Source organism: Haematobia irritans, chromosome 3 (genome assembly GCF_050003625.1).
Source record: "Haematobia irritans isolate KBUSLIRL chromosome 3, ASM5000362v1, whole genome shotgun sequence".
In the NCBI taxonomy this organism is placed as follows: Eukaryota; Metazoa; Arthropoda; class Insecta; order Diptera; family Muscidae; genus Haematobia; species Haematobia irritans.
In genome coordinates this window covers 154,028,150-154,053,938 of record NC_134399.1, presented here as the reverse complement: position 1 = coordinate 154,053,938, position 25,789 = coordinate 154,028,150, and the positions used below count along the sequence as shown (strand labels likewise).

The window sequence follows — 25,789 nt, the reverse complement described above, 5'->3', positions numbered from 1 at the left end:
TAAACCGATCCAAAGATTTGACCTTCGGAGCCCCTTGGAAGAGCAAAATTCACCCGATTCGGTTGGAATTTGGTACGTGGTGTTAATATATGGCCTCAAACTCCCATGCAAAAATTGGTCGATATTTCGGTCCATAATTATATAGGCCCCATATAAACCGATCCCCAGATTTGACCTCCGGAGCCCCTTGGAAGAGCAAAATTTTTCCCATTCGGTTGAAATTTGGTACGTGATGTTAGTATATGGTATCCAACAACCATGCAGGAATTGGTTCATATCAGTCCATAATTATATATAGCCCCCATATAAACCGATCCCCAGATTTGACCTCCGGTGCCTTTTGGAGAAGCAAAATTCATCCGATCTGGTTGAAATTTGGTACGTGGTGGTAGTATAAGATATTTAACAACCATGACAAAAGTGGTCCATATCAGTCCATAATCATATAGAGCCCCCATATAAACCGATCCCGAGATTTGGTTTTGGAGCCTCTTGGAGGAGCAAATTTCATCCGACCATGCCTAAATCGATCCCCAATCACACAAAAATTGGTCCATATCAAGTTCATAATTGTATATAGCCCCCATATTTCAATTCTGGCTCTCTACGTAAAATACCGTGCAAAAGGTCCATATCGATTCGTAATTATTTGTAGACTGTAGACCACGTATGGACTAACTCACAATTTAGAAAACGATGTTAAGAAGTAATTCTTAACCAAGTGATTCGATTGTGAATGACAGTCTTTCGTAGAAGTTTCTACGCAATCCATGGTGGAGGGTACATAAGATTCGGCCTGGCCGAACTTACGGCCGTATATACTTGTTTAAGAATGTAGCGTGATGACAACAGACAGCCAGCCAGCCAGACAGACAAGCGGACATCATTATATCGTCTTAGAATTTCTCCCTGATCAAGAATATATATAGTCGGAAATCAATATTTCGATGTGTTACAAACGGAATGACAAACTTATTATACATTCTATGGTGGTAGGTATAATAACCAGTATGACCCTTTTAGCATTGGTAATAATTAACTTAGCATTTAAAATCGGCCCTTCGTATATTTCTCACTTCTACGTAATTTATAAGTTCTCAGATTTTTTTCTGTAACAAACAATGTACAAATGTTCGATTTTATACTTTTTTAATTTTTTAATTTTACCCTTCGTTCTGACGCCATGTTGCTCTCAGTGTCGACAAAAAATACATATCGCCATCAACGCACAAGCATCGCATATAGTAAAGCAATTCCTTTTATAGACCAGATTGTTGGGCACACACAAGCCGATTTAAAGAAACTTTATTTAAAGAAAATAAACCACTTTTGGTGATCTGCTTCTTACAAGCGAGGTAGGAACTACATCTTATAACTCAATTTCCACAATTATTCAATCAATATTGTGATAATTAATTTTTTCTTTACCTTTATCGACTAATATTCCATCAATAATTTGAATTTCGGAAAACGTAGTCCACGTTGTTCTTAAAAGTTATAGTTAATATCGTGTCCGATAGTAATGTGTGTGGTTGATTTTTTTAGCACAAAATATTCCAAAAACTGTAGGCCATAATATGTGCGATATTATATAACAACGAAAATTCATTCAGCGCGTTTTCGAAGGGTCTAATCCGAAGATCATAGTAGATGGCAGTGTTGCAGTATTGGGGATTTTTCCCCAAATTGGGGATATTTTTTCGTAGATGGGGCCGAAATTTTTGAGTTGTGGATTTGGTGGGTACACGGATGAAAAAGACTGTTTTTCATATGTTTGGCTATAAACATTATATGTTTGGAAAACAAATTTTTAAACACAATATTTTTGAGTACAAGCATATAATGTTCATAAACTAGCATAACATGTTTGGGACATATATGTTAATATGTTAGAACATATTATGTTTGGGACATAAAATGTTTGTAAATATAATATGCTTGGATGCAAACATATATTAATTTAGAAATAGCCTATAAACATATATGTGTTTAGTAGCTTGGAGCGCTATTTAACAGGGAGCGATATTGAATTAAGTTGGTGGTTGTTGCTTGTTATTACAAAATTAACATTTTATTTTTCCTTGGGCAAATGATCAGCTACTTCTTTGATCCTTACAAACTGTGTGGTCCGCTGTTCGAATCCCCGTCCGGCAAGAGGTAAAATTAAAATAAAAAAATTATACAATTGAATAATTTCTTCTACAATGTTTGTATTACAGAAAAAGGTGCTAAGAACTAAAAAATCTCGTGGAAGTGAGAAAGATGTGGGGGAATATACAATTGGGCAGAAACAAAATTTTGAGCATTCAGGTCGAAAACCTATGTTGTTAGCACCTATATTACCTGTTTATTTTCATAATTCATTATGATTGTAAATATATAAATAAATAAATAAAATTTTGAGCACAATATTGTTTGGGAGAATTTTTTTAAGCATATAATATTTTTGGGTGCAAAATGCTTCCAAACATATTATATGTTCACATAATAACATATTGTTTTTTGGAAGACAATATTATTGAATTTGGATGCAAGACTACAAAATGTTTGGAAATTGACTACCCAAACATATATTGTTTAGAACAATATGCTTTCCAACATATTATATATTGGAAGAGATCAAACATATAAATGTTTGGGCAATAGCCAAAAATGTACATGCTTGAAGCAAAATATGTTTGGGAATATATGTTACAGAAGCGATTTTTTGTGAGCGTGTAATTTCCAAAAATGTGGGGATTTTTGTGGTGAATTTTAAAAAACATTCCTCCTTTTTATCCCATGGCATTTATTTCGTTGTCAAGAGCTAATTTATAATTTACTCTATTATTGTGAAATTATTTGTACTACTCGGGTTAAAGTGATTTTCCCTCATCTGTGTACATCACTGATTTGGAAACTATATTCCATACATATAGAATACAATTCATATTGGACCAACAACGCCTTCATATTAATCGATAACTCAATTTTAGTTCTTCACTTTAGAACAAAATTTTGATTCATATATACACATAGTTACCGAACTCCGATTTTCAATTCTCGAGCATTTAGAAGACGATTTCCATAAGAAAAAATTTTAATGACTCTTTATATCCATAATTAATTCTTATGAGTGATTGTATCGGATGATATTTTTAACATCCGTCTCCTGGTTTTGTCCTTTGAAATCTTCATATTATTATAACTTACAAACTGTCATAAAAAATTGCATATTTTTACAATTTTTAAATTATTACGGTGTCTATTCCTTCATTTATTTTCAAAAAAGTTGTCAAAAATGTATTGCGGATTTTTATGGGGAATTTTTATTTAAGTTGGGGACAAAAGCGTTTAAATTTGGGGATAAGAGCCAGTAAAATACTGGCAACACCGGTAAAAGCAAAATAAGTATATAACGGCCAAAGTAGTCTAATCTTATAACAATCGAATGTAATCCCTTGAAAGTCCCAACGGTCTAACTGCTCCCAACTATATGATCATTAAAAAAAATAATCTCCAGTTAAGTTACTTCTACTCTCAACTATAAACGCATGAGTTACATAAATTGACACATTAAACCCCACTTTTGCCTTATTTCATAATTGAAGCAAAAAATTTGTCTGACAATGTATTTGCGGAAAGATGCTGGAATTTGTAATCAAAAATTTTTTGCTTCGATAACATAATAGAGTGTACTGTCTACTGACACACAAATACCATTAAAATCAATTTGATTCGCAATTAAGAAATATATTGAAATGTTGAGTGGACCTGTCGTAAGTGTTAATACAATACCTATTATGCATTATTATTTTTTATGGAAAAGAAGTAAAAAATAATACTCAAAAGTTTACTGAATTGTTTTGAATAGTGGCACAATGCTGAAGCAATGAATGAATACAACCTGACTTCTGATATGAACCAATAATATGTCAGTAACTAAAACTACAATAATACTGAAGAATAGAAAAAATGTCGGTAGAAATATAAAAATTACAATAACAGGGTGTTACCGAATGTTGCCAAGTTCATACTTGTTGTTATATGCTTTACAAGTCACCCAAAGCTTTTGCGTCATAGTTTATCAAAGAAGAGTTTATTTCAGCCTATTGAGAAGAAAATGCAAAACAATGTTTCTTATGGAAGGATAAGAAATTTGGTCAAAAAAACTTTATAACATATCAAAGATCTGCGTCTTCTATGCTAAAGCGCATTGGTATTTTATTAATAAGAAATCTTCGGCTTCACGAAAATATTTTTTTTCAGTGTTAGGTTTTGATGGTGATAAAGTGTCTCAAAACTGTCCTAGTCCATATGAAGACAGATTAAATACCTACACAGAAAAATATTTTTCGTTTTCAATCACGAAATTAATTGATACAATTAACTTTCAATTTAAATTTCTTCAATCTCAGAATCAATCACCAACGTCAATTAAAAAAATTATTGATCCAATTAAAAGTTTAATTGGTACTGTTAATGTCTGCGATTGATTTTTATTTCAATTAACCAATAAAATCTTTAATTGAAAATGGTTTAGAATTCAGTTAAAATTTTGGTAATAATTTTTTGTGTGTATATAATCGGTTTATATGGGAGCTATATATAATTGTGGACCGATATGAACCAACTTTTATAAGGATGTCACAGAGAGCATACTCACTGAAAAAAATACCTACGTGATATTAAAAGTTACGCAACCTAAACTTTAGGACGCGCAATATACAAAATATTAAGGACAAATTTCTTTAAAATAATGAAATTTAAATTAAAATAAATTTTATAACTTTTGCTTCAAAACATTTTTAATTAAATTTAGGACACAAATTTTGGAATTTTACGTCCACCCGTTATGCCTTTGAAATAAGGCAAATTTTCTTTAAAGTAAAGAAACACATTTTTGATTTAAAGATTTCACCCTTAAATTAACTGAAATAGAGAATCATTAGATTTAAGATAAAAACTCTTCAAATATAGGCTTATATTTATTTTGAGGATTAGCGTCTTTGGTTTAAAGTATTTTTGGTATTAAGAAAACATTTTTAACTTTGAAGTAGCCGTTATAACTAGGATTTTTATACTCTGCGCCACACTGTGGAACAGGGTATTATAAGTTAGTGCATATGTTTGCAACACCCAGAAGGAGACAAGATAGACACATGGTGTCTTTGGCAAAAATGCTCAGGGTGGGCTCCTGAGTCGATATAGCGATGTCCGTCTGTCCGTCTGTCCGTGAACACATTTTTGTAATCAAAGTCTAGGTCGCAGTTTTAGTCCAATCAACTTCAAATTTGGCACAAGTATGTGTTTTGGCTCAGAATAGAACCCTATTGAATTTGGAAGAAATCGGTTAAGATTTAGATATAGCTCCCATATATATATTTCGCCGATATGGACTTATATGGCCCCAGTAGCCAGAGTTTTACCCTAATTTGCTTAAAATTTTGTACAAGAAGAACAACTGGTACTATAGTCAAGTGTTAAATTTTATTGAAATCGGTTTTGATTTAGATATAGCTCCCATATATATCTTTCGACCGATATGGACTAATACGGTCCCAGAAGCCAGAGTTTTACCCCAATTTGGTTGAAATTTTGCACAGGGAGTAGAATTAGCATTGTAGCTATGGGTGCAAAATTTGGTTGAAATCGGTTCAGATTTAGATATAGCTCCCAGATTTAGATTAGCTTTTGCCCGATTTACACTCATATGACAACAGAGGCCAATTCTTTGCTCCGATTTAGTTGAAATTTTGCACAGGGAGTAGAATTAGCATTGTTGCAATGCGTGCCAAATTTGGTTGAAATCGGTTCAGATTTAGATATAGCTCCCATATATATGTTTTTCCGATTTCGACAAAAATGGTTTTAATACCAACATTTTCCTTGTAAAATCGCCACTGCTTAGTCAAAAAGTTGTAAAAATGACTCTAATTTTCCTAAACTTCTAATACATATATATCGAGCGATAAATCATAAATAAACTTTTGCGAAGTTTCCTTAAAATTGCTTCAGATTTAAATGTTTCCCATATTTTTTTACAAACATTGTGTTCCACCCTAGTGCATTAGCCGACTTAAATTTTGAGTCTATAGTTTTTATAGAAGTCTATCAAATTCTGTCCAGATCGAGTGATATTTAAATGTATGTATTTGGGACAAACCTTTATAACATCCCAGCAAAAAAATTTGGAAGTTCTTCCAAAGACACAACTTTAAAAGCACTTCCAGAAGATGTACTTCTAATGATGTTCTTTATTTTAACTACCCACACCCAGAAAAAAGTGAACCCACCGTGGAAGAAAATGTAGGTTTATTTTACAAAATTTTAACTAAAATAGTTTTCTAATTGCAACATATTACAAATAAGTTAATACTTTTTGTCAAATTGAAGAAAATTTATTAAAAATAATTTATTTTTTTCTCTTGTTTAAAAAAATTTCATATGTTGGAAGAAAAAGTTGGATTTAAAAATTGTTAAAATGTCTTTAGCGCTATACGAAGTTCATGACAGGTACAATTTTAGTAAAATTTACTCATTTGAGAGACTTATGAACTCAATTTAAGCAAACTTCTGCCATTTTAGGAAAATATGAACTATTTTATTTTTTAGTAAAATTGTGCGCTATATTTGTATACAACTTTTTTTCTTATTTTTAGTTCAAGTCATTAAAGTTAGCAAAAAATATTGTGCAAAATTTAACTAAAATCAACTAATCTTCATGAACTAAAATAAAGTTCAGTTGGCATTAGAGCCCCTTTTTTGTGGGTGCATATTGTGCAAAATTTAACTAAAATCAACTAATCTTCATGAACTAAAATAAAGTTCAGTTGGCATTAGAGCCCCTTTTTTCTGGGTGCAGGAAGATCTTTTAATTCAATTTTTTATAACTTGGTTTTTTCATACTTTTAATGGGTAATTTTAAATTTTTATACCCTTCACCACTACTGTGGTACAGGGTATAATAAGTTTGTGCATTTGTATGTAACGCCAAGAAGGAGTAATCATAGACCAACCTTTTAGTATACGGATCGGCTTAGAATTAAATTCTGAGTCGATTTAGCGATGTCCGTCTGTCTGTCTGTCCGTCTGTCTGTCCGTCTGTCTGTCTGTCTGTCTGTCTGCCTGTCTGTTGATGTATTTTTGTGTGCAAAGTACAGCTCGCAGTTTTAGTCCGATTGTCCTAAAATTTGGTATAGGGTCCTGTTTCGGCTCAAAGACGATCCCTATTGATTTTGGAAAAAATCGGTTCAGATTTAGATATAGCTGCCATATATATTTTTCACCGATCTGGTCATAATTGGCGTGTATATCAACCGATCTTCCTCAAATTCCGTACATCCGAATATTTTATGAGTCTCGAAAAACTTGCAAAATATCAGCAAAATCGGTTCAGATTTAGATATAGCTCCCATGTATAGCTTTCGCCCGATTTACACTCATTTGCCCACAGAGGCCAATTTTTTGCTCCGATTTAGTTGAAATTTTGCATAGGGAGTAGAATTAGCGTTGTAACTACGCGTGCCAAATTTGCTTGAAATCGGTTCAGATTTGGATATATCTCCCATATAAAGCTTTCGCCCGATTTACACTCATATGACCACAGAGGCCAATTTTTAACTCCGATTTAGTTGAAATTTTGCACAGGGAGTAGAATTAGCATTGTAGCTATGCGTGCCAAATTTGGTTGAAATCGGTTCAGATTTAGATATAGCTCCCATATATATGTTTTTCTGATTTCGACAAAAATGGTCAAAATACCAACATTTTCCTTGTAAAATCGCCACTGCTTAGTCGAAAAGTTGTAAAAATGACTCTAATTTTCTTAAACTTCTAATACATATATATCGAGCGATAAATCATAAATAAACTTTTTCGAAGTTTCCTTAAAATTGCTTCAGATTTAAACGTTTCCCATATTTTTTTTACTAACATTATGTTCCACCCTAGTGCATTAGCCGACTTAAATTTTGAGTCTACAGATTTTGTAGAAGTCTATCAAATTCTTCCAGATCGAGTGATATTTAAATGTATGTATTTGGGACAAACCTTTATATATAGCCCCCAACAGATTTGACGGATGTGATATGGTATCGGAAATTTAGATCTACAAAGTGGTGTAGGGGCCCCGCCCGAATTTAGACTTTCCTTTCTTGTTAAATTGGCATTTGTTCGTACGTGAATAGATTTATTAATATACCGCGAAAAAAGAATGAAAATTCAATAAATGTATATAAAATAGTATAAAGACAAAATCTTTGGAACCGGGTATGCTTTTCTTTCAGTGCATACAAAGTGCCATATATTATTTATTACTTAATTTATTATATAAACTTATAATAAAATTATTTATACGGGCACTAGCAACTAGAAGCTTTCGGCCTAAAGTGCCAGATAACCGTATTGTTTTGTTGAAATATACATAGCTTTGAGAAATGCTCAACAATTTTGTGGGAAATTCTCAACAATTTTGTGGGAAATTCAAATTTAGTAAAAATTTGGTGCTTGATTTATGTATAAATATTTTTGTTTTGTTTCATTTCGCTAAATAAATTAAAAAAAAGTTCTCATATTATGGAAATTGTAACTGAAACCTAATAATTTCGATGAACTAAAGTAATATTAAACGGGTCACTTGTTTTGAGTACCGATTTTGCGACCATATATTTGTACACAGATACCTGATAGCAGTTTTAGCCAATGGGTGATTCTAATTCAATTCGAATAAAAATGGCGTCAAAATTCATTATTTTTTATAGACACATTTCCAAAATATTACACCTTGAACAAATAGGGTTTTTCTTCGGGTAATAAATTATTAAGTATTGTGGCAATTTTTCCAACATACTAAAAAACTAAGCCATAAAAAAATAATTAAATAAAATACGGTTTTGTTTTTAGTGTCTACTATGACTAAACTGTATTATTCATTGAGTTTAAGCCAAAATGAAAATTATGTGTCATAATGGTGCTTGGTGTAATCAAATTTTATCATCGTTAATCATTTTCATTTAAAATTTGTTGCCGGAAAACACCATCATGTAGCAATTTGACACAAGTGAATACAAAGTTTATTGCTCACATCACGAAATCTATATGTAAACGACCAGGTGAAATAAAGAGAAATACACTTTTATCCAATTACACACAAAAAAAATTAAGTACAATATTTTAACTTTGTCCAAGATATATTCAACAAAATGAGGTTTGTGCTATATATTATTGGTCAAATAGAAAATGTAAGTTTTAGACTTATTATTTTAGTTTCCGGCGATTTTGATGACCAGGGCGCATTCTATGCCCTCAAGAAGTGAAATCGTCCGATTGTTTTATATGAAGGCCTTAAAAGTAGGTCGATGAAAACTAAATTCGACATAGGGTAATCTGGGCCTAAAATACCTGTAAATACTTGTATCCGTTTTCAAAATGAATAAAACTAAATAAAAAAGAAAACACAACTAATAACAAGTATATACGGCCGTAAGTTCGGCCAGGCCGAATCTTGTGTACCCTCCACCATGGATTGCGTAGAAACTTCTACGAAAGACTGTCATTCACAATCGAATTACTTGGGTTGTGGTATCTTAAACCTTCCTAACATCGTATTCTAAATTGTGAGTTAGTCCATACGTGGTATATATTAGACAAAAAGTTATGTATAGTTAAGTCTACAAATAATTACGAATCGATATGGACTTTTTGCACGGTACGTAGAGAGCCATAATTGAAATATGGGGGTCGCTTTTATGGGGGATATATACAATTATGAACTTGATATGGACAAATTTTTGTGTGATTGGTGATCGTTTTATCTGAGGCTCTATATATAACTATAGACTGATATGGACCTAGTTAGGCATGGTTGTTAACGGCCATATACTAGCACTATGTACCAAATTTCAACTCACTTGATGAAATTTGCTCCTCCAAGAGGCTCCAAAACCAAATCTCGGGATCGGTTTATATGGGGGCTATATATGATTATGAACTGATATGGACCACTGTTGGCATGGTTGTTAAATATCATATACTACCACCACGTACCAAATTTCAACCAGATTGGATGAATTTTGCTTCTCCAAAAGGCACCGGAGGTCAAATCTGGGGATCGGTTTATATGGGAGCTATATATAATTATGGATTAATAGGAACCAATTCCTGCATGGATGTTGGATACCATATACTAACATCACGTACCAAAGTTCAACCGAAGGGGAAGAATTTTGCTCTTCCAAGGGTCTCCGGAGGCCAAATCTGGGGATCGGTTTATATGGGGCCTATATATAATTATGGACCGATGTGGACCAATTTTTGCATGGTTGTTAGAGACCATATACTAACACCATGTACCAAATTTCAGCCGGATCGGATGAAATTTGCTTCTCTTAGAAGCTTCGCAAGCCAAATCGGGGTTCCGGTTTATATGGGGGCTATATATAATTATGGACCGATGTGGACCAATTTTTGCATGGTTGTTAGAGACCATATACTAACACCATGTACCAAATTTCAGCCGGATCGGATGAAATTTGCTTCTCTTAGAGGCTCCACAAGCCAAATCGGGGGATCGGTTTATATGAGGGCTATATATAATTATAGACCGATGAGGACCAATTTTTGCATGGTTGTTAGAGACCACATACTAACACCATGTACCAAATTTCAGCCGGATCGGATGAAATTTGCTTCTCTTAGAAGCTTCGCAAGCCAAATCGGGGTTCCGGTTTATATGGGGGCTATATATAATTATGGACCGATCTGGACCAATTTTTGCATGGTTGTTAGAGACCATATACTAACACCATGTACCGAATGTCAGCCGGATCGGATGAAATTTGCTTCTCTTAGAGGCCCCGCAAGCCACATCGGGGGATCGGTTTATATGGGGGCTATATATAATTATGGACCGATGTGGACCAATTTTTGCATGGTTGTTAGAGACCATATACTATCACCATGTACCAAATTTCAGCCGGATCGGATGAAATTTGCTTCTCTTAGAGGCCTCGCAAGCCAAATTTGGGGGTCCGTTTATACGGGGGCTATACGTAAAAGTGGACCGATATGGCCCATTTGCAATACCATCCGACCTACATCAATAACAACTACTTGTGCCAAGTTTCAAGTCGATAGCTTGTTTCGTTCGGAAGTTAGCGTGATTTCAACAGACGGACGGACGGACGGACATGCTCAGATCGACTCAGAATTTCACCACTACCCAGAATATATATACTTTATGGGGTCTTAGAGCAATATTTCGATGTGTTACAAACGGAATGACAAAGTTAATATACCCTCCATCCTATGGAGGGTATGAAAATTTTTTATATCTATAGAAAATTTTCTCAAAATTTTATTTTTATAGAAATTTTGACAAAATTTTATTTCGTTTCTGTAGAAAATTTTGTCAAAATTTCAATCCTTTAGAAAATTTGGTTAATATTTTACTTATATAGAAAATTTTGTCAAAAATTTACTTCTACAGAAAACTGTGTCAAAATTTTTGTCAAAATTTTATTTCTATAGAAAATTTTCTCAAAATCTTATTTCTATGTAAAATTTTCTCAAAATTTTATTTCTATAGAAAATTTTGTCAAATTTTCATTTCTATTGAAAATGTTGTCAAAATTTTATTTCGATAGGAAATTTTGTCAAATTTTTTTTTCTATAGAACATTTTGGAAAAATTTTATTTCTATAGAAAATTTTGTCAACATTTTATGTCTATAGAAAATTTTGTCGAAGTTATATTTCTGTAGAATTTTTTGTCACAATAATATTTCTATAGAAAATTTTGTCAAAATTTTAATTCTCTAGAAAATTTTGTCAAAAATTTACTTTAACAGAAAATTTGTCAAGATTTTATTTCTGTAGAAAACTTTGTCAAAATTTTATTTCTATAGAAAATTTTGTCAAAATTTTATTTCTATAGAAAATTTTGTCAAAATTTTATTTTTATAGAAAATTTTGTCATAATTTTACTTCTATAGAAAATTTTGTCAAAAATTTACTTTTACAGAAAATTTTGTCAGGATTTTATTTCTGTAGAAAACTATGTCAAAATTTTATTTCTAAGAAATTTTTATCAAAATTTTGTTTCTGCAGAAATTTTTGTCAAAATTTTAATTCTTTAAAAAATTTGGTCTATATTTTATTTCTATAGAAAATTTTGTCAAAATTTTATTTCTATAGAAAATTTTGTCAAATGTTTATTTCTATAGAAAATTTTTTCAAAATTTTATTTCTATAGAAAATTTTGTCAAAGTTTTATTTCTATAGAAAATTTTGTCAAAATTTTAGTTCTATAGAAAATTTTGTCAAATGTTTATTTCTATAAAAATTTAAGTATCTTTTAGTTGGAGTAGAATGTTTTGCAATATCTACCAAAACATTAAAAATTCTACTAATCTACCAAGCAACAAAAAATCTACCTTTATTGGTAGAATTCTACAACTATGGTTCCGATACACACCATATTCGGCAGACCCATTTTTGGATTTAAAATATCTCTTGATATTTGTTTTCAAGAAAACTAATAAAAATTAGATTCCAAAAAGTCCACAAAACATAATCAGGAAATCGGTCTATATGTGGGCCATACCAAAAGATGCACCCATACACATCATATTCTGCGTTTATATTTGTGTTACTAAAATACCGTTAGACCTCCAATATCTGGCAAAAAAAAAACTATGGTTTCAGTCAGAAGTCAAACCGGGGATCGATTTGTATGGGGATTATATGAAAACCTGGACGGATATGGCACATTTTCGAACGTCACAAAAGAATCTGTGCTTAAAAAATATAATATTTCTGTATATTTTATATTACAGAATCAATAATAAGAATTTTCCAAAAATTAACCAAGTCCACCTAAGCAAATATTAAACGATTATTTTGTAACAAATTGAAAAATTAAATTTTATAAGTTTCTAAATTTTATTAGAGTATGATTCCACCCCTATTCTAAAAGTCTCTACATTTTATTCAAAGTGTACCTACTAGCATGGTTGAATGAAGAAGACTACGTCATTTTGTTACCACCTTTGTGGTACCCATATATGTACCTTTTTGCCATACATGACAACGACCTTCACAAAAATTTGAAATGTTTGTTTTGGATATTGTTTTTTTTATACCCTCCATCATAGGATGGGGGTATATTAACTTTGTCATTCCGTTTGTAACACATCGAAATATTGCTCTAAGACCCCATAAAGTATATATATTCTGGGTCGTGGTGAAATTCTGAGTTGATCTAAGCATGTCCGTCCGTCCGTCTGTTGAAATCACGCTAACTTCCGAACGAAACAAGCTATCGACTTGAAACTTGGCACAAGTAGTTGTTATCGATGTAGGTCGGACGGTATTGAAAATGGGCCATATCGGTCCACTTTTACGTATAGCCCCCATATAAAGGGACCCTCAGATTTGGCTTGTGGAGCCTCTAACAGAAGAATATTTCATCCGATCCGGCTGAAATTTGGTACATGGTGTTGGTATATGGTCTCTAACAACCATGCAAAAATTGGTCCATATCGGTCCATAATTATATATAGCCCCCATATAAACCGATCCCCAGATTTGGCTTGTGGAGGCTCTAAGAGAAACATATTTCATCTGATCCGACTGAAATTTGGTACATGGTGTTGGTATATGGTCTCTAACAATCATGCAAAAATTGGTCGACATCGGTCCATAATTATATATAGCCCCCATATAAACCGATCCCCAGATTTGGCTTGCGGAGCCTCAAAGAGAAGCAAATTTCATCCGATCCGGCTGAAATTTGGTACATGATGTTGGTATATGGTCTCTTACAACCATGCAAAAATTGGTCCATATCGGTCCATAATTATATATAGCCCCCATATAAACCGATCCCCAGATTTGGCTTGTGGAGCCTCTAAGAGAAACATATTTCATCCGCTCCGGCTGAAATTTTGTACATGGTGTTGGTATATGGTCTCTAACAACCATGCAAAAATTGGTCCATATCGGTCCTTAATTATATATAGCCCCCATATAAACCGATCTCCAGATTTGGCTTGCGAAGCCTCAAAGAGAAGCAAATTGCATCCGATCCGGCTGAAATTTGGTACATGGTATTGGTATATGGTCTCTAGCAACCGTGCAAAAATTGGTTCATATCGGTCCATAATTATATATAGCCCCCATATAAAACGTTCTCCAGATTTGACCCCCGGAGCCTCTTGGTCCAAAATTGGTCCCATCACACAAAAATTGGTCCATATCGGTTCATAATCATGGTTGCCACTAGAGCCAAAAATAATCTACCAAAAGTTTATTTCTATAGAAAATTTTGTACAAATTTTATTTCTATAGAAAATTTTGTCAATATTTTATTTCTAGAGACAATTTTGTTAAAATTTTATTCGGTTCATAATAAAATTTTCATCATTGTCAAAATTTTATTTCTATAGAAAATTTTGTTCAAATTTTATTCGGTTCATAATCATGGTTGCCACTCGAGCCAAAAATAATCTACCAAGATTTTATTTCTATAGAAAATTTTGTCAAAAGTTTGTTTCTATAAAAAATTTTGTTAAAATTTTATTTCTGTAGACATTTTTGTCAAAATTTTCTTTCTATAGAAAATTTTGTGAAAATGTTTATTTCTATAGAAAATTTTGTGAAAATTTTATTTCTATCGAAAATTTTGTTAAAATTTTATTTCTGTAGAAAATTTTGTCAAAATTTTATGTCTACTTTGTCAAACTGAATTATATACGTATTGGATCGATCTTTTTTGATTTAATATATACCACGTATGGACTTACATACAATTCAGAAGATGGTGTTAGGAGGTTTTAAGATACCTTGCCGTCGGCAAGCGTTACCGCAACATAAGTAATTCGATTGTGGGTGGCAGTGTTTAGAAGAAGTTTCTACGCAATCCATGATGGAGGGTACATAAGCTTCGGCCTGGCCGAACTTACGGCCGTTTATACTTGTTTGTTTTTAATTTGGTTTTTGCAACAACTTCTTCATCGTCGTTTTTCCATATTCTCTCAGTTTTTTATTTACATTTTTCATTTAAGCCCAAAACAAAGATCAGCACAAAATAAGTATTTCATTCGTCAGGTGGTTAAAATAAGTACCATATGCAGATACTTGGACGGACGGACAGATGAATGGATGGATGGATAGGTAGATATTTCATGTTTATCGTAAAGACAGCAAACAGACTACTAGCATGTAGCTCTATGTGGTATTAACCCAAATTCAGTCAGTACAAGAGTTAATAAATAAAGCATCTCGTTTACCTTGACGCCGATGGGAACGCTTGAATCACAGTTCACATTGACAACAATCTAAAGAATTATTAAAGAGGCAACCCACCAGACGGGTAGGTAAATTCATATTTTAGATAGAAGTAAATGAGGAAATCATAAATTAAAATGCATAAGGATGTAAAAAGCTATATATTGAAATGGATTAATTAAGTTTGAGAAAGCAGTTTAAAGTATAGAAATTCTGAATCCGTTGCTTGGTTCCTTAAATTATCTGACACACCGTGGTATTGTCATGACGACAATATTTTTTTTTTTTTGGTGTGTACCAAATCAAAAAGTTTTTTATACCCTTCACCACTACTATGGTACAGGGTATAAAAAAATGTGTGAATTTGTATGTAACGCTACGAAGGAGTAGTCGTTTAGTATACCGACCGTCTTAGAATTAAATTCTGAATCAATTTAACCATATTCATATTTATTTGAATGAGATTTTTGTATAATTGTATTTCATTCCGTAAACTTAATTTTGATTGTATAATGAATAATTTACCGACGCCGAATATACAAAATTATTTCAGCAAAAGGTCAGTACTATGTTCGCTTTTCGCGTTGACATTTTTGTTAAATATTTTATTTCTATAGAAAATTTTGTCAAAATTTTTTTCTATAGAAAATGTTGTCAAAATTTTATTTCTATAGAAAATTTTGTAAAAATTTTATTTCGCTTTCAGAAAATTTCTAAAAATTTTACTTCGATTGTCATTTTTATACCCTCCAGCGTAAGAGCGTAGTTACACTCAAAAAAAAGTTTACTTGGATCCAAAGTTTTTGAACTTCCCTTAAGGATTTTGGTATTGATTCCGTGTCAAAGATACGGCTTCTTTAAAATAAAGAAATTTTTTAGCGACCTATCCTTTAAATCTACGACAAATAAAATTAAAATTAGGATACATATCTAAATGTTTTCTTAATTAAAAAAAAAAAAAAAAAAAAAAACTTTAAACCAAAGCTGCTAAATCCGTAAAATAAATCTTAGCCTTTAGTTGAAGCTTTTTTATCTTAAATCTAAAGTTTCAATATTTCAGTTAATTTAAGGACACTTTCTTTAAATCAAAAATTTGTTTCTTTACTTTAAGGAAAATTTGCCTTAGTTCAAAGACATTCGACTTTAACGGAGGGATGCAAATTTACAAAATTTGTGTCCTAAATTTAATGAAAAAAAAATTGAAGCAAACATTAGAAACTTTATTTTAATTAAAATTTCATTATTTTAAAGGAATTTGTCCTTAATATTTAAAAAATTTAGTCTGTGGAAATCACGCTAACTGCCGAACGACACAAGCTATACAAATAATGGACCACTGTCCACTGTGTTGTGGACGCTCTTAGAAGGGCAAAGAACGAAAGAAGCATATATAGGTACTTATTCTGCAATTCATGGTGGATGGTACACTGAAAAAAATATTTACGTGATATTAAAGATTACACAACCTCAATTTTAGGATACGCACTTTACACACTATTAAGGACAAATTTCTTTAAAATAATGAAATTTTAATTAAAAGAAATTTTATAATATTTGCTTCAAAAAAAAGTTTTTTTTCATTAAATTTAGGACACAAATTTTGGAAATTTGCGTCCCTCCGTTAAAGTCGCTTGTCTAAGGCTAATTTTCTTTAGAGCAAAGAAACACATTTTTGATTTAAAGAAATCGTCCTTAAATTCGATAAAATATTGAATATTTAGATATAAGATAAAAACGCTTCAAATTAGTCTAAGACTTATTTTGAGGATTTAGCATCTTTGGTTTAAAGTTTTTTGGAATTAAAAAAACATTTTTTACTTCGAAGTATCCGTCATAGTTTGGTTTTTTTTATACCTTGCGCCAGAAGGAGACGAAATAGACATATGGTGTCTTTGGCCATAATGCTCAGGGTGGGTCAGAAGCCAGAGTTTTACCCTGATTTGCTTGAAATTTTATAACACTTGGTCGTACAGTCAAGTGTGCAAAATTTGGTTTAGCTGCCATATATATCTTTCGCCCGATATGGATTTATATGGCCCCAGAAACCACAGTCTTACCCTAATTTGCTTGAAATTTTGCACAAGGAGAACAATTAGTACTATAGTCACGTGTGACAAATTTGAATAAAATCGGTTCAGACTGAGGTATAGCTCCCATATATATCTTTCGACCGATATGGACTTATATAGCCCCAGAAGCCAGAGTTGTAGTCCACTTTGGTTGAAATTTTTCGGTAGGAGTACAATTAGTAGAGTCAATTTTGGTTAATTTTATTGAAATCGGTTCAGATTTAGATATAGCTCCCATATATATGTTTTTCTGATTTCGACAAAAATGGTCAAAATACCAACATTTTCCTTGTAAAATCGCCACTGCTTAGTCGAAAAGTTTTAAAAATGAATCTAATTTTCCTAAACTTGTAATACATATATATCGAGCGATAAATCGTAAATAAACTTTTGCGAAGTTTCCTTAAAATTGCTTCAGATTTAAATGTTTCCCATATTTTTTTACTAACATTGTGTTCCACCCTAGTGTATTAGCCGACTTAAATTTTGAGTCTATAGATTTTGTAGAAGTCTATCAAATTCTGTCCAAATCGAGTGTTATTTAAATGTATGTATTTGGGACAAACTTTTATATATAGCCCCCAACACATTTGACGGATGTGATATGGTATCGAAAAATTAGATATACAAAGTGGCGCAGGGTATAATATAGTCGGCCCCGCCCGACTTTAGACTTTCCTTACTTGTTATACCCAACACCATAGAATGGTGACGGGGGTCATTCCGTTTGTAACACATCGAAATATCGATTTCCGACTACATAAAGTATATATATTCTTGATCAGGGAGAAATTCTAAGACGATATAACGATGTCCGTCTGTCCGTCTGTCTGTCTGTCTGTTGTAATCACGCTACAGTCTTCAATAATGAAGCAATCGTGCTGAAATTTTGCACAAGCTTGTCTTTTGTCTGCAGGCAGGTCAAGTTCGTAGATGGGCTATATCGGTCCAGGTTTTGATATAGTCCCCATATAAACCGACCTCCCGATTTGGGGTCTTGGGCTTATAGAAATCGTAGTTTTTATCCAATTTGCCTGAAATTTGAAATCTGGAGGTATTTTATGACCATAAAGAGGTGTGCCAAAAATGGTGAGTATCGGTCCACGTTTTGGTATAGCCCCCATATAGACCGATCTCCCGATTTTACTTCTTGGGCTTATAGAAACCGCAGTTTTTATTCAATTTACCTGAAATTGGAAATCTAGAGGTATTGTAGGACCACAAATACGTGTGCCAAAAATTGTGAGTATCGGTCCATATTTTGGTATAGCCCCCATATAGACCGATCTCCCGATTTGGGGTCTTGGGCTTATAGAAACAGTAGTTTTTATCCAATTTGTCTGAAATTGGAAATCTGGAGGTATTTTAGGACCATAAAGAGGTGTGCCGAAAATGGTGAGTATCGGTCCATATTTTGGTATAGCCCCCATATAGACCGATTTCCCGATTTTACTTCTTGGGCTTATAGAATCCGAAGTTTTTATCCTATTTGCCTGAAATTGGAAATCTAGAGGTATTTTCGGGTCACAAAGAGGTCTGCCGAAAATTGTGAGTATCGGTCCATATTTTAGTATAGCCCCCATAAGAACGATCTCCCGATTTAACTCCTTAGGTTTCTAGAAACCGTAGTTTTTATCTGATATGCCTGAAATTGTAAATATTCTGGTATTTTAGGCTCACAAAAACGTGTATCGGATTAAGTTTTTATCGGTCCATTTGGTAATGCCTCCATATAGACCGACTTCACTTCTTGAGGGTGTAGAAGGCGCACTGATCATGATAATTGCTTGAAACTCAATGTAAAATTTCCAGATTTTACTTCTACAGATTTAAGATTTCAAATCAAGACGTTATTTTATAATTTTCTTGCACACTTACAAGAGATGTTAATGATTCCTCTAAACCTCAAACAAAAATGGTTCTTATAAATCCAGAATCTGATATAGTCCTCATAGGTGAAATCTTTAAATTGATCTTCTTGTAGTGTCCTCAAGTCCTCAAGCCCTCCTGAAATTTCAAAGGAAACCCTAATATTTGGTTCATGGTGGTGGGTATTTAAGATACGGCCCGGCCGAACTTACTGCTGTATATACTTGTTTTTTACTAACATTGTGTTCCGCCCTAGAACATTAGCCGTCTTAAATTTGGAGTCTATAGATTTTGTAGAAGTCTATTAAATTCTGTCCAGATCGAATTTTATTTAAACGTATGTATTTGGGACAAACCTTTATATATAGCCCCCCAACACATTTGACGGATGTGATATGGTATCGAAAATTTAGATATACAAAGTGGTGCAGGGTATAATATAGCCGGCCCCGCCCGACTTTAGACTTTCCTTACTTGTTTTTTAACTAAGTTACCTCCAAGATTACCAAATGAGAGTTTTTGCTGGAATATATCCACTAAAGCAGAAATGCTCAAATTTTTAATATAAATATCTTGGGAAATTATTTTGGAATTTGATCATAATGCAATGGGCTCGCACACACACACACTCTCATATATTGGTAATATGAAAGTAATTGTTAAAAGTTTTTCAAGTACTCGCACTGAATCATTGACTCTTTAAGTGTCCGTCTGTTGGTGGAATATTTTTGAAGTTGTGCTACTTTTGTTACGTAACTCATTATACATAGTTTGTTGTTGTTGGTTTGGTTTTTGCTTCTTAAATGGTTTACTATAAAAAAAAAAACAAATCTTTAACCCTTGCCTTAAAGTTGTTAAACCATAAAATTGTTGATGAACAAAGTTCCATAGTGATTTTAGTAGGTTTTTCCCTTTCAGTTAATTTTTTTTTTTTAATGTAGGTCAGGGTTGCCAACTATGTAGAAGTTTAAATTGTTTTCGTTGTATTAACTTCACAAAACTATTCGTGTAATGTTCTTGGATTTTGAACGAAATGAAATGAAACTCGTTTGGTCAAGTTTTATGATTGATATGAGCATACGGAGATGTTTTAAACATGATAATTGCAAAACTTGAAGTCCATATTATGTATGGATTGAGTGTAGATATTTGAGGAGAAATAATTTTCATGTTAAATTAGAATTCAAAAATCGCATGTACCACACATGCGATTGTTGAATTTGATCTAATTTTTTAGCACCTGCGAGCATTGCAAAATTAATCGTTGCCGTAATTATTCTCTCGATTATATTAAATTACCAATTTATGCTACGTGACCTGAGGAAAATACACACCAAGACTTTTTTTCACATAACATTTTTGATGTTGATTTCGAGATAACATTTCTTTAACATAAAACAAGTATATACAGCAGTAAGTTCGGCCAGGCCGAATATTAAATACCCACCACCATCAATCAAATATAACAGCTGAAAAATCTTCGTCGTAGCGTGTTACTTGATAATATATAGCGGGTTACTTGATAATGTATAAAATGATAATATATAGAAATTATAAAGTAACGCCTTGATTTCATAGCTAAAATCTATAGAATAGGAAATTTTACTTTCAGTTTCAAACAAGTATATACGGCCGTAAGTTCGGCCAGGCCGAAGCTTATGTATCCTCCACTATGGATTGCGTAGAAACTTCTACTGAAGACTGTCATCCACAATCGAATTACATGGGTTGAGGTAACACTTGCCGATGGCAAGGTATCTTAAAACTTCCTAACACCGTCTTCTAAATTACAAGGTAATCCATACGTAGTATATATTAAACTAAAAAAGGCCGATTAAATACGTATATAATTAAGTTTAAAGTTTCCATAGAAATAAAATTTTGACAACATTTTCTATAGAAGTAAAATTTGGAAAAATTTTTCTATAGAAATAAAATTTGGAAAAAAATTTTCTATAGAAATAAAATTTTTACAAAATTTTCTATACAAATAAAATTTTGACAAAATTTTCTATAGAAATAAAATTTTTACAAAATTGTCTATAGAAATAAAATTTTGACAAAATGTTCCATAGAAATAAAATTTTGACAAAATTTTCTGTAGAAATAACATTTTGACAATATTTTCCATAAAAAAAAATAAAAAAAATAGATTTTTGGCTCGAGTGGCAACCATGAATATGAACCGATATGGACCAATTTTTGTGTGATGGGGATCGGCTATATATAACTATAGTCCGATATGGACCAATTTTGGCATGGATATTAGCGGCCTTATACTAACACCACGTTGCAAACTTCAACCGGATCGGATAAATTTTGCTCCTCCAAGAGGCTTCGGAGATATGGGGGCTATATATAATTATGGACCGATATGGACCAATTCTTGCGTGTTTGTTAGAGACCACATTCTAACACCATGTTCCAAATTTCAACCGGATCGGATGAATTTTGCTCCTCCAATAGGCTCCGGAGGACAAATCTGGGAATCGATTTATATGGGGGCTATATATAATTATGGACAGATATGGACCAATTATTGCATGGTCATTAGAGAACATACACCAACACCATGTACCAAATTTCAGCCGGATCGGATGAAATGTTCGTTTCTTAGAGGCTCCGCAAGCCAAATCGGGGGATCGGTTTATATGGGGGTTTTATATAATTATGGACCGATGTGGACCAATTTTTACATGATCATTTGAGAACATATACCAATACCATGTACCAAATTGCAGCCAGATCGGATGAAATTTGCTTCACTTAGAGGCTCCGCAAGGCAAATCGGGGGATTGGTTTATATGGGGGCTATATATAATTATGGACCGATGTGGACCAATTTCTGCATGGTTGTTAGAGACCATATACTAACACAATGTACCAAATTTCAGCCGGATCGGATGAAATTTGCTTCTCTTAGAGCAATCGCAAGCCAAATTTGGGGGTCCGTTTATATGGGGGCTATACGTAAAAGTGGACCGATATGGGCCATTTGCAATACCATCCGACCTACATCAATAACAACTACTTGCGCCAAGTTTCAGATCGACTCAGAATTTCACCACGACCCAGAATATATATACTTTATGGGGTCTTAGAGTAATATTTCGATGTGTTACAAACGGAATGACAAAGTTAATATACACCCATCCTATGGTGGAGGGTATACAAACTTTCATGATCAGTGCGCCTTCTATACCCTCAAGAAGTGAAATCGGTCTCTATTGAGGCCTCACCAAATGGAGCGATAAATCCATTACAATTTCGGCTAAAACCCACGGTTTATATAAGCCCAAGTAGATAAATCAGGAAAACAGTCTATATGGGTGCTATGCCAAAAATATGCACAGATACACAAAATTCAGCACACCTAGTTGTGGTTCCGAAAAACCTACAGAATTCATACCCCAAATGGGAGGGTGGGTTTATAAGGGGGATATATCAAAATCTATACTGATACACAATTTATGGTCCTCCAAAACCTCAAGATTTCTCAATTTCAAGCAAATTGTATAAATACTACTGTTTCTAGAAGCTCAAGACGTAAAATCTGCAGATCGGGCTATATGGGGGCTTTAGCAAACCATATACCGATACACACCATATTCGGCTCACCTGTTGATGGTCCTAACATACCTTTAGCTTTCTAATTTCAGGAAAATCAGATTCAAAATAAGGTTCTAGAAGCCCAAGAATTAAAATCGGGAGATCGATCTATATGGGGGTTATACCAAAACATGGACCAATACACCTCATTTTCGACACACCTATTTTTCGTCCTAAAATACCTATAGATTTCCAATTTCAGGAAAATCCGATTGAAAATACAGTTTCTAGAAGCCCAAGAAGCAAAATCGAGAGATCCGTCTATATGGGGGCTATACCAAAACATGGACCGCTACGGACCATTTTCAACAAACCTCTTTATGGTCCTAAAATACCTCTAGATTTTCAATTTCAGGCAAATCGGATAGAAAATACAGTTTCTAGACGCCCAAGATGCAAAATCGGGAGATCGGTCTATAAGGGGGCTATACCAAACCATTGACCGATACGAGCCATTTTCGACACACCTCTTTATGGTCCCAAAATACCTATAGATTTTCAATTTCAGGCAAATCGGATAGTAAATACAGTTTCTAGAAGCCCAAGAAGCAAAATCGGGATATCGGTCTATATGGGGTCTATACCAAAACATGGACCGCTACGGACCATTTTCGACACACCTCTTTATGGTCCTAAAATACCTCCAGATTTTCAATTTCAGGCAAATCGGATTGAAAATACAGTTTCTAGACGTCCAAGAAGCCAAATCGGGAGATCGGTCTATATGGGGGTTATACCAAAACATGGGCCGATGGGCACCATTTTCGGCACACCTTTTTATGGTCCTCAAATACATCTAGATTTTCAATTTCAGGCAAATTGGAGAAAAACTACGGTTTTTATAAGCCCAAGACCCCAAATCGGGAAATCGGTTTATATGGGGACTATATCAAAACTTGGACCGATATATCCCATCTTCGAACTTGCAAACAAAAAACGAATCTGTGCCAAATTTCAGGACGATAGCACCAGGATTGTAGCGTGATTACAACAGACAGCAGACGGGCAGTCCGACAGACGGACATGCTTATATCGTCTTAGAATTTCTCGCTGATCAAGAATATATATACTTATAATATATATATAGTCCGAAATCGATATCTCGATGTGTTACACACGGAATGACAAAATTATTATACCCCATCACCATTCTATGGTGGTGGGTATAATGATTCGATTTAAAGGGGTTTAATTCCTACATGGTTTCTCCATTAAGAATTAACCCAAATTGAATTAGCTTTCCCAGCCAAATCTGTACTAACGACTGCGGAAAATATGTATGTACCAACAGAAATATACATTCAGGCGTGTACAAATTTGTATTTTGCGTTTTCTTCTCAATAACACTGTTGATCAAAGTTCCTTAATTTTCTTTGTCCATAAAGCTCGAATAATAATTAATTGCCAATTAATTATTTTAAATATGGGCATAAGAAATTAATAACCCAGTTAAGTTAAGATATAAATTCGGAAACCGTGATTTATGACCAGCAGTGAGAATTTTCCGAGTAGCACGCATTTGATTATAAGAATCAAGAGGTCCCAACTGGAAAGGTAATCAGAAACATTTTCTGGGATTTACAAGTTGGGTATCGATTATACCGAGAAAGGTAAACTGTCACATGTCAGCACTATGTCGAATAATTGGCCCGATCCCACCACCCCACTTGGCGGTAAAAAAAAACTCTTTCACAATGCCTCTCGGAAGTTAGTTCTCAAGAAAATATGTTTTACGATGGATTTAAAAAGCTGGAAGCATCGTTGGGGCAAACGTACTGAGCTAAAAATCACGAATTTTCCAAAACTTTTTTTTTTTTTGGGAAACTTTTGTGCACAATTAATTTGCAAAAACTTTTTTGAATTTAAAAATTCATTGAAATCTTTGCGTAATTTTTCATACCCAATATAACATTTTCCGGAAAACTCCGATGCAAATTGCTATGTACAAAAAACAATTTTTGTACATTCCAAACATTACATTTAACATTAAAACATTACATTTCGAGGAATTTATTTTTATAATTTTCCAAACCTTAACATTGAAATATAAACCCATTTTGTCACATATGTACGTTTATACGGTTTAATTTTTTTTACTCAATGTACTGATGTTACAACATGTATTTGTAAATATTTAACTAGGAAAATTTTTTAACTTATATTGTATTTCACTTAATTTAATGTAGTTATTCACACAGAAGAGGAAACAAAACACATCTGCTTAAAAGAAACACGAAAGCAGTGCAAGAAAACATAGACACATGTGTACATTTGCAATCACTGCACAATTTTAATTATTCAATTTTTTTGGTATTTTTCATTTTATGGGGTACAACACAAAAACTTGTACGTATAACAATTGCTCATGGGAAATCAATAGCATTTAATGAATGAACATGAATATTTTGGTATAATATTCATGGAAAATATTAATTATTCATATTTGTTGTATTGTAATTATTTTTTTATTTATTTTTATTTTTTTTTTTTTTTTGACATACTTCTTTAAACTTATCCACAACACAAAAATTTCCACATACAGGGGACGAGTACTTTGTTTTAAACTAAACGCGCACGTTCACTTCTAACTCCGAAACAGAACTAAAGTAAGCTGCTGCTTAAAAATAAAGTCATACCATGCTAAATGGTATAGTAAGTGCGCATGCGCTCTAACGACCGCCAAACAGTCAGACGCATTGAGGTAATTCCACAACGAACAAGAAGAGACAACGGCAACAACAACATAACGAGCAAATAATACAAGCTTTTTATGAACTACTTTAAGGTTTATTTTGATAGTTGTATGCCTGCATGAGCACCCCATTCAAGTCTTGGCTTCAAAATTTATCTATCTATCTCAACGAACACTGCTTGCAGATACTTTTATGCTTAGATACTCACACGCACACTCAGTCTGGAGGGAGCGAACAAATTTTTTGGAGACTTTTCCAATGCAGTACATAACGAGTTTCTGAC

The 25,789-nt window shown here is 33.1% G+C and overlaps 1 protein-coding gene across 1 annotated transcript in view; it reads right to left on the bottom strand.

Moving 5' to 3' along the window:
- The window catches only part of LOC142228073 (uncharacterized), a 106,244-nt gene extending 80,842 nt beyond the window's left edge, over nt 1-25,402 (bottom strand). Inside the window, exon 1 of the mRNA XM_075298378.1 lies at nt 25,315-25,402. The gene's annotated coding sequence lies outside the window, so the exon portion shown is untranslated. The remainder of the gene's footprint in view (nt 1-25,314) is intronic.
- Between the last annotated feature and the right edge of the window lie 387 nt (nt 25,403-25,789).